The sequence below is a fragment of the Anomaloglossus baeobatrachus genome, chromosome 1 (assembly GCF_048569485.1).
Source record: "Anomaloglossus baeobatrachus isolate aAnoBae1 chromosome 1, aAnoBae1.hap1, whole genome shotgun sequence".
NCBI lineage: Eukaryota > Metazoa > Chordata > Amphibia > Anura > Aromobatidae > Anomaloglossus > Anomaloglossus baeobatrachus.
The window spans coordinates 1,928,147-1,938,575 of NC_134353.1; positions in this window are offsets into that span (position 1 = coordinate 1,928,147).

Genomic DNA, 10,429 nt, shown 5'->3' on the forward strand with positions numbered 1-10,429 from the left:
CCGTCACATGTCCTATATACTGATATATACACATCACTGCACTGTATATACCGGTCACATGTCCTATATACTGATATATACACATCACTGCACTGTATATACCGATCACATGTCCTATATACTGATATATACACATCACTGCACTGTATATACCGGTCACATGTCCTATATACTGATATATACACATCACTGCACTGTATATACCGGTCACATGTCCTATATACTGATATATACACATCACTGCACTGTATATACCGTCACATGTCCTATATACTGATATATACACATCACTGCACTGTATATACCGGTCACATGTCCTATATACTGATATATACACATCACTGCACTGTATATACCGGTCACATGTCCTATATACTGATATATACACATCACTGCACTGTATATACCGTCACATGTCCTATATACTGATATATACACATCACTGCACTGTATATACCGTCACATGTCCTATATACTGATATATACACATCACTGCACTGTATATACCGGTCACATGTCCTATATACTGATATATACACATCACTGCACTGTATATACCGGTCACATGTCCTATATACTGATATATACACATCACTGCACTGTATATACCGGTCACATGTCCTATATACTGATATATACACATCACTGCACTGTATATACCGTCACATGTCCTATTTACTGATATATACACATCACTGCACTGTATATACCGTCACATGTCCTATATACTGATATATACACATCACTGCACTGTATATACCGTCACATGTCCTATATACTGATATATACACATCACTGCACTGTATATACCGGTCACATGTCCTATATACTGATATATACACATCACTGCACTGTATATACCGTCACATGTCCTATACACTGATATATACACATCACTGCACTGTATATACCGGTCACATGTCCTATATACTGATATATACACATCACTGCACTGTATATACCGTCACATGTCCTATATACTGATATATACACATCACTGCACTGTATATACCGGTCACATGTCCTATATACTGATATATACACATCACTGCACTGTATATACCGGTCACATGTCCTATATACTGATATATACACATCACTGCACTGTATATACCTGTCACATGTCCTATATACTGATATATACACATCACTGCACTGTATATACCTGTCACATGTCCTATACACTGATATATACACATCACTGCACTGTATATACCGGTTACATGTCCTATATACTGATATATACACATCACTGCACTGTATATACCGTCACATGTCCTATATACTGATATATACACATCACTGCACTGTATATACCGGTCACATGTCCTATATTGTCACGCTCCCCGGGTCCTCGGCTCCCCTTCCCGGGTCCCCTGCCCCGCTCCCCGGCTCACCTGCCACGCTCCCCGCGTCCCAGTCCCTTGTGCCCGTCCTTCCTGGGCTTCCTGGCCGCCGATCCCGGCGCCCGACGGCCTCCCAGGCCCTGCTCGGCTCCCCTGCGTCCTCCTCTCAGCCTCCTTCCCTGGCTTCTGGCACCCGGGCCGCGCGCGCGCGCATTAGGGCGCGCGCGCGGTCACTGACCCTTTCTTAAAGGGCCAGCGCCCATTAACAGGAAATGAGGTTAGACAGGTACGGGGTATAAAGGGGGTTCTTGTCCAAGGGGGCGGGGCCTGATCTTCGTGTTCCCTGAGCTAGGAGTCAGGTCTCCTGGTGTTACTGTGCTCGTACTCACCTATCTCTCTTTGTAGAGCCGTGCCTGCTTCGCCACCCAGTCTGCCGTATCCTGAAACCCGAACGCTGTCCATCTGCCATCCTGACAGTCCGCACCACCTCGGATCCCTGCGGTAACCCGTCTTCTTGCTCCCAAGGTTCCGGACCCCGCCTGACATCATCTCGGCTTCCGAACCTGAGCTGCGTCAACCCGGACTACCACCCGTAACTCCGTAGTCCCAGGGACTTCTCCGCTATACCTGTGTGCAAGGGACTGCTCTGCTGTTTCTAGTGCTCCAGCTGCCGGACTCTTTGCTACCATCTAGGAGTTCGGTCCAGTGGATCCACCTCCTGGGGCCTGCCCGTACACCTGGCCCTGACAGTAAGATCAGGGCCATGGATCCCGCTGCAGCACTATTGGCCCTGCAAGAGGAACTCCAACGCCAGCGTGAAGTCCAGACCCGCATGCTGCAATTTATGACCTCCGTGGACACTCGCCTGTACACATTACAAGCATCAATGACGCCTGCAGCACCCAGGTCTCCCACTAGGCAATCCACGGCTTCCCGCACCAGTGGCAGCCGCGTCGGATGCTTCCCGACTCCGTTTGGCGTCACCTCCTCGTTATGCTGGAGATCCCAAGACCTGCAGGGGGCTTCATAAACCAATGCTCCCTTCACTTCACGCAGCTGCCCCATCTGTTCGCCTCCGACCAAGCCAAGGTCGCCTTTATAATGTCTCACCTGGAGGGCGACAGGCACTGGCGTGGATGAACCCCTTGTGGGAGAAGGAGGACCCCATGACCAAGGATCTTCAAGAGTTCCTGCAGGCCTTTCGCAGTACCTTTGACGAGCCGGGACGCGCCTCTGCGTCTGCTTCATCACTTCTCCGCCTACGTCAAGGAACACTGACGGTGGGCCAATACGCCATCCGTTTCCGCACTTTGGCTTCTGAACTCGGGTGGAATAATGAGGCCCTGACAGCCGCCTTCTGGGAAGGACTGTCAAGTCGCATCAAAGATGAGTTGGCGGGTCGTGACATGCCCTCCACCCTAGATGCCCCTGATTGCCCTAGCCACGCGAGTGGACATTCGTTTTCAGGAGCGCTCCAAAGAGCTGGTTCGTGAGCGACGTGCGGTACGGCACTCCTCTCCGCCACAGAAGTCCTCTGTGCCACAGTCATCTACAGCTGGGATTCCTGTCCACGAACCCATGCAGGTTGATCGAGTACGACAGTCTGACCAACGTCGAGCAGAGCGGCTCGCCAAGGGCCTCTGCTTTTACTGCGGAGGTGGACACACATCTCCTACGCTCCTGTCCGGAAAGGCCGGGAAACTCCAAAGCCTAGGGTTGGTAGGAGAGGCCACCCTAGGTGCTGGGGACTCTCTCCGACCCAGTTATGTGGACGGTACAAGTATCAACAGGAGGAGGACGCGCTTCACGGCTGAGGCATACCTCGACTCCGGAGCAGCAGGCAATTTTATCCAGCAGGCCACGGTGGACAAATACCAGCTGCCTGTTACTCTACTCGAGAAGCCCCTACTGATTGCCTCGGTGGATGGGAGAACCCCTCTCTGATACCATCTCCTGGATCACGAAGCCGGTGGAACTGCGTATCGGTGCTCTGCACACCGAGAACATCGCTCTCTACGTCCTTCCACACATGTCCCACCAAGTCCTGCTGGGACTTCCTTGGTTGCGAACTCACGAACCCTCAGTCAACTGGGGTACTGGCGAAATCACCCGTTGGGGGCTCTGCCTGTCATGAGAGATGTCTACAGTCTATACAACCAGTCCGACGACCTCCGGTTCCTGAGAACCTACCTGGGTCTGCCCTCGGCCTATTGGGTCCTTCACGGACGTTTTTGACAAGAAGGAGTCTGAGGTACTTCCGCCACACCGTCCCTACGATTGCGCCATCGACCTGCTCCCAGGAACAACACCACCTCGAGGGACGGATATATCCGTTGTCTCCAGCCGAAACCAGGGCCATGTCCACCTACATCATGGAAAGCCTGGCAAAGGGATTCATCCGGAGATCCTCCTCTCCTGCGGGAGCAGGCTTCTTCTTCGTTAAGAAGAAAGAGGGTGACCTTCGCCCATGCATTGACTACCGGGGGCTTGAATCAGATTACTATAAAAAACAAGTACCCCCTACCGCTCATTCCCCGAACTGTTCGACTCGGCTCAGAGGAGCCCGTGTGTTCACCAAACTGGATCTTCGGGGTGCCTACAACCTAGTTCGTATCCGCTCTGGGGACGAATGGAAAGACCGCGTTTAATACTCGCGATGGGCACTATGAATTACTGTGTGATGCCCTTCGGTCTGTGTGTAACGCTCCTGCCAGTATTCCAAGAACTGGTGAACGACATTTTCCGGGACCTCCTCTACGTATGTGTAGTAGTTTATCTGGATGACATTCTTGTTTTTCTCTCCGGACCTCCAGACCCACAGAGAGAACGTAAAGCTGGTTCTACAAAGACTGAGAGAGAATCGTCTCTACGCCAAATATGTAAAAGGTGCGTCTTTGAGCAGTCTTCTCTTCCTTTCCTGGGATACATCATCTCGGGGACTGGTGCTGCAGATGGATCCCAAGAAGGTCTCCGCCATTCTCAACTGGCCCTCCCCCCTTCTGGACTGAAGGCAATCCAACGGTTCCTGGGATTTGCCAACTACTACCGCCAGTTTATTCCTCACTTCTCCGCCCTGACTGCTCCTCTCTCCGCTCTGACCAAAAAAGGAGGCTAATCCAAAGGACTGGTCACCTGCGGCCGACGCCTGCATTTTGCTTCCCTGAAGCGAGCATTCGCCTCCTCTCCTGTACTCCACCGACCCAGAGTTAAACCGCCAGTTCACCTTAGAGGTGGATGCTTCCTCCTCAGGAGCCGGAGCAGTGCTCATGCAAAAATCCTCCTCCGGGAAGATGGTGACTTGCGGTTTCTTCTCTAAAAGCTTCTCAGCACCTGAACGTAATTACACCATCGGTGACCGAGAGCTATTAGCGGTCAAACTGGCTCTGGAGGAGTGGCGATACCTCCTGGAAGGGAGCAGTGTACCCCGTGATTATCTACACGGACCACAAGAACCTGGAATACCTGCGGTCCCGCTCAGCGACTGAACCCACGCAAGCCAGGTGGTCCTTATTCTTTGCCAGGTTTGACTTCCAGCTTCATTTCCGACCCGCGGACAAGAATATACGCGCTGATGCCTTGTCTAGGTCTCCTCATGCCCCTGGAGCAGGAGGAAGAGACTATCCAACCTATCATCTCTCCTAACAAGATTGTTCCGGTGGCTCCTGTCACTCTGGCCCAGATACCACCCGGGAAGACCTATGTCTCTGAGACCGACAGGAAAAAAGTGTTACACTGGGGTCATGCCTCGAAAACAGCCGGCCATGCAGGCCAGAAGAGAACATGGGGTGCGATTGTACGCCATTACTGGTGGCCATCCCTTCGCACGGACATTGCCGCCTTTGTCTCTGCCTGCCCCTCTTGTGCCAGGAACAAGACGCCCAAACACCTGCCCTATGGCCGTCTTCTGCCTCTGCCGATACCCTCAGTTCCATGGCAACACATAGCGATGGACTTTATTACGGACTTGCCAGTATCCTCCGGACACACAGTCATATGGGTCGTGGTGGATCGGTTCTCCAAAATGGCTCACTTCGTCCCTATGCCCGGACTGCCCTCTGCTCAGGAACTCGCGGAAGCCTATATACAACACATCTTTCGCTTACATGGCTTTTCCTTCCCACATCGTGTCCGACAGAGGAACTCAGTTCACCTCCCGCTTCTGGAGGGCTCTCTGCAAACATCTGGGAGTGACTCTGGACTTTTCTTCCGCTTACCATCCTCAGTCTAATGGCCAAGTGGAGAGGGTCAATCAAATCTTGACATCCTTCTTACGTCACTATGTCAACGCCCATCACGACGACTGGTCCACGCTTCTGCCTTGGGCTGAGTTCTCCCATAACCACCACGTCAGTGAGTCGTCCTCCAAATCTCCCTTCCATGTCGCTTTACGGACTACAGCCTTCCGTCCCGTTGCCTATATCCCCTTCTTCGGAATGTCCCTGCTGCTGATACTGTAGCCCGTGACTTCGCTACCATTTGGGACTCTGTCAAGGCGTCCCTTGGGCGCGCTTCCCAGCGGATGAAGAAACACGCTGACCAAAAGGCGTCTAGACCCTCCGTGTTTCTCTCCTGGTGGACCTGGTCTGGCTTGCTTCCCAGTACATCCGACTGAAGATTCCTTCCTACAAGCTGGGTCCTCGCTACATCGGGCCGTTTAAGGTCCTCAGCAAGATCAATGAGGTCTCCTACAAACTGAAGCTTCCGGCCACGATGAGAATACCCCAACTCCTTCCACGTCTCTCTCCTCAAGCCGGTGTTCCTTGGTCCCTTCTCCGCTGCTGCCAGCCCGGCTCCTCCCTCCTATTGCTGAGAGGACGACATCTACGCTGGTAAGAGATATCGTGGGCCATGAAGACTGTTCGTGGCCGGCAGTTCTTCCTGGTGGACTGGGAGGGGTTATGGTCCTGAGGATAGATCCTGGGAACCCAGGGAGAATGTGGGCACTCCTCTGATCCGTGCCTTCATGTCTCGGTTGCGGGGAGGGGGGCGTGGGGGGGGGGGGGTACTGTCACGCTCCCCGGGTCCTCGGCTCCCCTTCCCGGGTCCCCTGCCCCGCTCCCCGGCTCACCTGCCACGCTCCCCGCGTCCCAGTCCCTTGTGCCCGTCCTTCCTGGGCTTCCTGGCCGCCGATCCCCGGCGCCCGACGGCCTCCCAGGCCCTGCTCGGCTCCCCTGCGTTCCTCCTCTCAGCCTCCTTCCCCTGGCTTCTGGCACCCGGGCCGCGCAGCGGCGCGCATTAGGGCGCGCTGCGACCGCGCGGTCACTGACCCCTTTCTTAAAGGGCCAGCGCCCATTAACAGGAAATGAGGTTAGACAGGTACGGGGTATAAAGGGGGTTCTTGTCCAAGGGGGCGGGGCCTGATCTTCGTGTTCCCTGAGCTAGGAGTCAGGTCTCCTGGTGTTACTGTGCTCGTACTCACCTATCTCTCTTTGTAGAGCCGTGCCTGCTTCGCACACCCAGTCTGCCGTATCCTGAAACCCGAACGCTGTCCATCTGCCATCCTGACACGTCCGCACCACCTCGGATCCCTGCGGTGACCCGTTCTTCTTGCTCCCAAGGTTCCGACCCCGCCTGACATCATCTCGGCTTCCGAACCTGAGCTGCGTCACCCGGACTACCACCCGTAACTCCGTAGTCCCCAGGGACTTCTCCGCTATACCTGTGTGCAAGGACTGCTTCTGCTGTTTCTAGTGCTCCAGCTGCCGGACTCTTTGCTACCATCTAGGAGTTCGGTCCAGTGGATCCACCTCCTGGGCCTGCCCCGTACACCTGGCCCTGACATATATACTGATATATACACATCACTGCACTGTATATACCGGTCACATGTCCTATATACTGATATATACACATCACTGCACTGTATATACCGGTCACATGTCCTATATACTGATATATACACATCACTGCACTGTATTGTTATGGTTAATATTTTATATTAGGTTAGATTATCATTTAAGCAATTTATATATAAATATATCTTTGATAATTTTGTACTTTTTATATTAGCTTCATAAGTGTTATTCATAAAAGCAATAACACAGGGTGTACTCTCTTTGTTATAAAGATGCTTTTAGTCTCAAAGGTCTTTGTTAATGAATGTCCAGAAAACTGGACAGAACTAGACTTAGGAATGCAGCCGATCCATCATTTACGATCTTGTTTTTGTCAACCTATATACCCATTTAAGGTAATCTATTAGGTCATGCCCCTTTCTTTGTGACAGTAATAAAACTAGTGTCTTGGGCATCTGAGATTTCAGACAAAGCCTGGTACACGGACATTAACTGTGTGTTCGTGTGTGTTTGTCTCCGATGCATCGCTATTAATTGGGACCAACACTGGCAGATCTGGAGATCACTTTGTATCTCACCCTAAATTAGCTCTCCCAAGAAAGTGGTTTCCACGACAGAACATGGTGCCCGAAACCCAGGATGGTTAACTGGACCTCTCTGTGACCCGACTATAAAGACCTTCCCAGGAACCACTGAACAAAATCCGCGGTGAGTAACCCATTGTGTTACAAATGTTTCAGTGCTTTCTGGAGGTCCGAGACGGGTACGTAGTGGTCCAACAAGACCATTCTTATCAAACCTCTGCCAGTGTTTGGATTTTGTGTGTATGATTGAAATAATAGAGATATGCCATCTGTGATCTGTTATATGTATCAATGTGTTTTTAAATGTGCGAATGATTGTTGAAGGAAATTGAATGAAGAGTATATCATCTCAGCAGTTGAAAGATTATATGTTGTCCTGTGTTTTCTATATGACTGTTATCTCTGGAATTATATTTTAAGCTATGAGGATCCTTTAATGTGGGACTGATTGATCTTTGAGTGACGGATGTATTGTAAAAATCTGACAAACCATTGTGCTGGTGTTTATGTTCTCTTGCATTTGCATTTAAGATGGGAATTGGCTTAATAGGAGGTGTAGTTTGTAATCATCCAGTTTATCCAGACAAAGAAACATATAGCCATTAGCCAGAGAGGGAAAACTTATTGAAGATTTTATTTTTGGAGCTGCGCCCTCTACAGGACAAGAAAGGGAACTTGTTTGAGTAGTTGAAATCTGATATGCCCTGGTCTGGATACACTGTCTCTTTTGTGTTTGATGTAATCTGTTTGAGTCACAGGTAGATGGAGATTTTGTAGGAAATTAGCTTAGTCTCCCATGATATATTATATTGAGAAGTAGAAGTAATCCCAATAACTGTTGGTAGTAGAGTTTATGAATTGTTATTTGTTTGGTTCTGTATCAAAATTGTACGGGTACAGAGGGCTGGTAACCTGATGCTTCCTAGAAATTCTCTTGCGAGAACAGTGGTTCTGGGAGTAGAAATCCTTCTCTTGCGAGCAAATTGGTGCTGGGAGAAGAGTAGAGTCTTCTGCGGTTAAGACTCTATGGCCCATTTCAGTTCTACGGTTAACTGCGGGCATTGAAGTTGCAGTCAGAGGACTGGCAGCTATAGGATGTAATCAGCCTCAGAGGTACCACCCATGTCCCTACAAAGGGTATAGAAGAAAGACGAAAAGGGAATGAAGCAATGGATTGATGCAAAATGTTATTGGAATTTCTTTGTTTTGGGAGATGTTTTTTTTCTGCAAATGTGAAGACTGTTTGAAAGATAAAAACAAACAGGTTAGAATGTGAATAGACCCGTATTGACCTATAATGATACAAAAAAAAACAGTATGCGTTATAAAAAGTAACATGCTGCGTGTGTGTGTAAGGCAATGAGCTTATAGAACAGAATGGAATGATGGTGAAGTATATTACAGCAGCAATGTATGAAGAACCATACAAACGTAAATGGTGTAAATGTAAGGTGCTAAAAAAAAAAAAAAAAAAAGAGAAAATGTGCAAGCAGTAGCAATGGTAAATGTGTCAGCTAAAAAAAAAAAAAAGACTGAAGGTATGTCAGCCATGCTGCATAGGAAGATAGCACAATGTGTGAGAGGATGGTACCTCGCTACAGACATCTTGTTGGTGTGTGATGTCCAGAACCAATGTGTGGTTTTGTGATTAGTGTCACCTTCATCAGGGTGTGGAGTTGTCACAGCCCTAGAGGCTTTAAAGGCTTAGACTACAGCAATGTAAAAGGTTGGGCTTGTGGACAAAAAAGGTTTGTTTTTTTTTTGTTTTGAGGGGACAAATGTCCCAAAAAGGCAACAACTACTATCGTGACCCCCACCACCATAGGAAACTGACAATTCAGACGTCTCCCACAACCCCATTGTCATCCCCCGGGGACTATATTCATTGTTTCTTTTTTGTGACCCAGGTTTTAGTTTTCTCATATTCACTTATTAATTTAAGGACAGACATGTTGCAGAAAATTGGGACCTGCATATAATTTACCCTAATTGGGCCCAAGGTGACCACCCCCCCCCCCCCTTAAAAGAAGGCACTCTGTGTAATCTCCGAATCCTGACTGACAATTCCCAAAGCTAGTTGTTTGACTTGAGAATAAATCCAGACAGTTGTGTTCACATAAGCAAAATAGACGTGGGAAAAAGCTTTAACCCTTTACCGCCACAAGCAGGTTGGACATATAGCCGGCGTCCTCACCCAAGAACACGGTGGTAGACAGCACCCTCCAGAGTATTACTCTGGGATACTACATTCAGTTATTACAGTGACCCCTGCTTGTGTAAGAGCTGGGCAGCTGTTTCAGGACTCTATTAGACAGACAGAGGACATAGTGTTAAGCTGCCCCCTCACTCCAAGCTCCTCATGCTGTATCTGAAAGACTCCAACAGGCTCAGACCCACCATCCTTCAGTATAAAGGCCGGACAAATATTAAGCTTTTCCCTCTTTACATTCCCCCATAATGCTCTCAAACTGTAATGGTCTAAATCCAGCTGCATGATTAACAGTGGATTGTAGAAAAGGGAGGAGAATATTTGGATGGGGAAGTGGGAGGGACCATGAGACAAGACCTGTCCCTGTGGGAGGGACCATGAGACAAGACATGTCCCTGTGGGAGAGACCGTGAGACAAGACTTGCCCCTGTTTTTCAAACTAGCAGATGAAGAAGTTCAGTTTGATATGACACATGACTGTCAGGCATTGGTGGA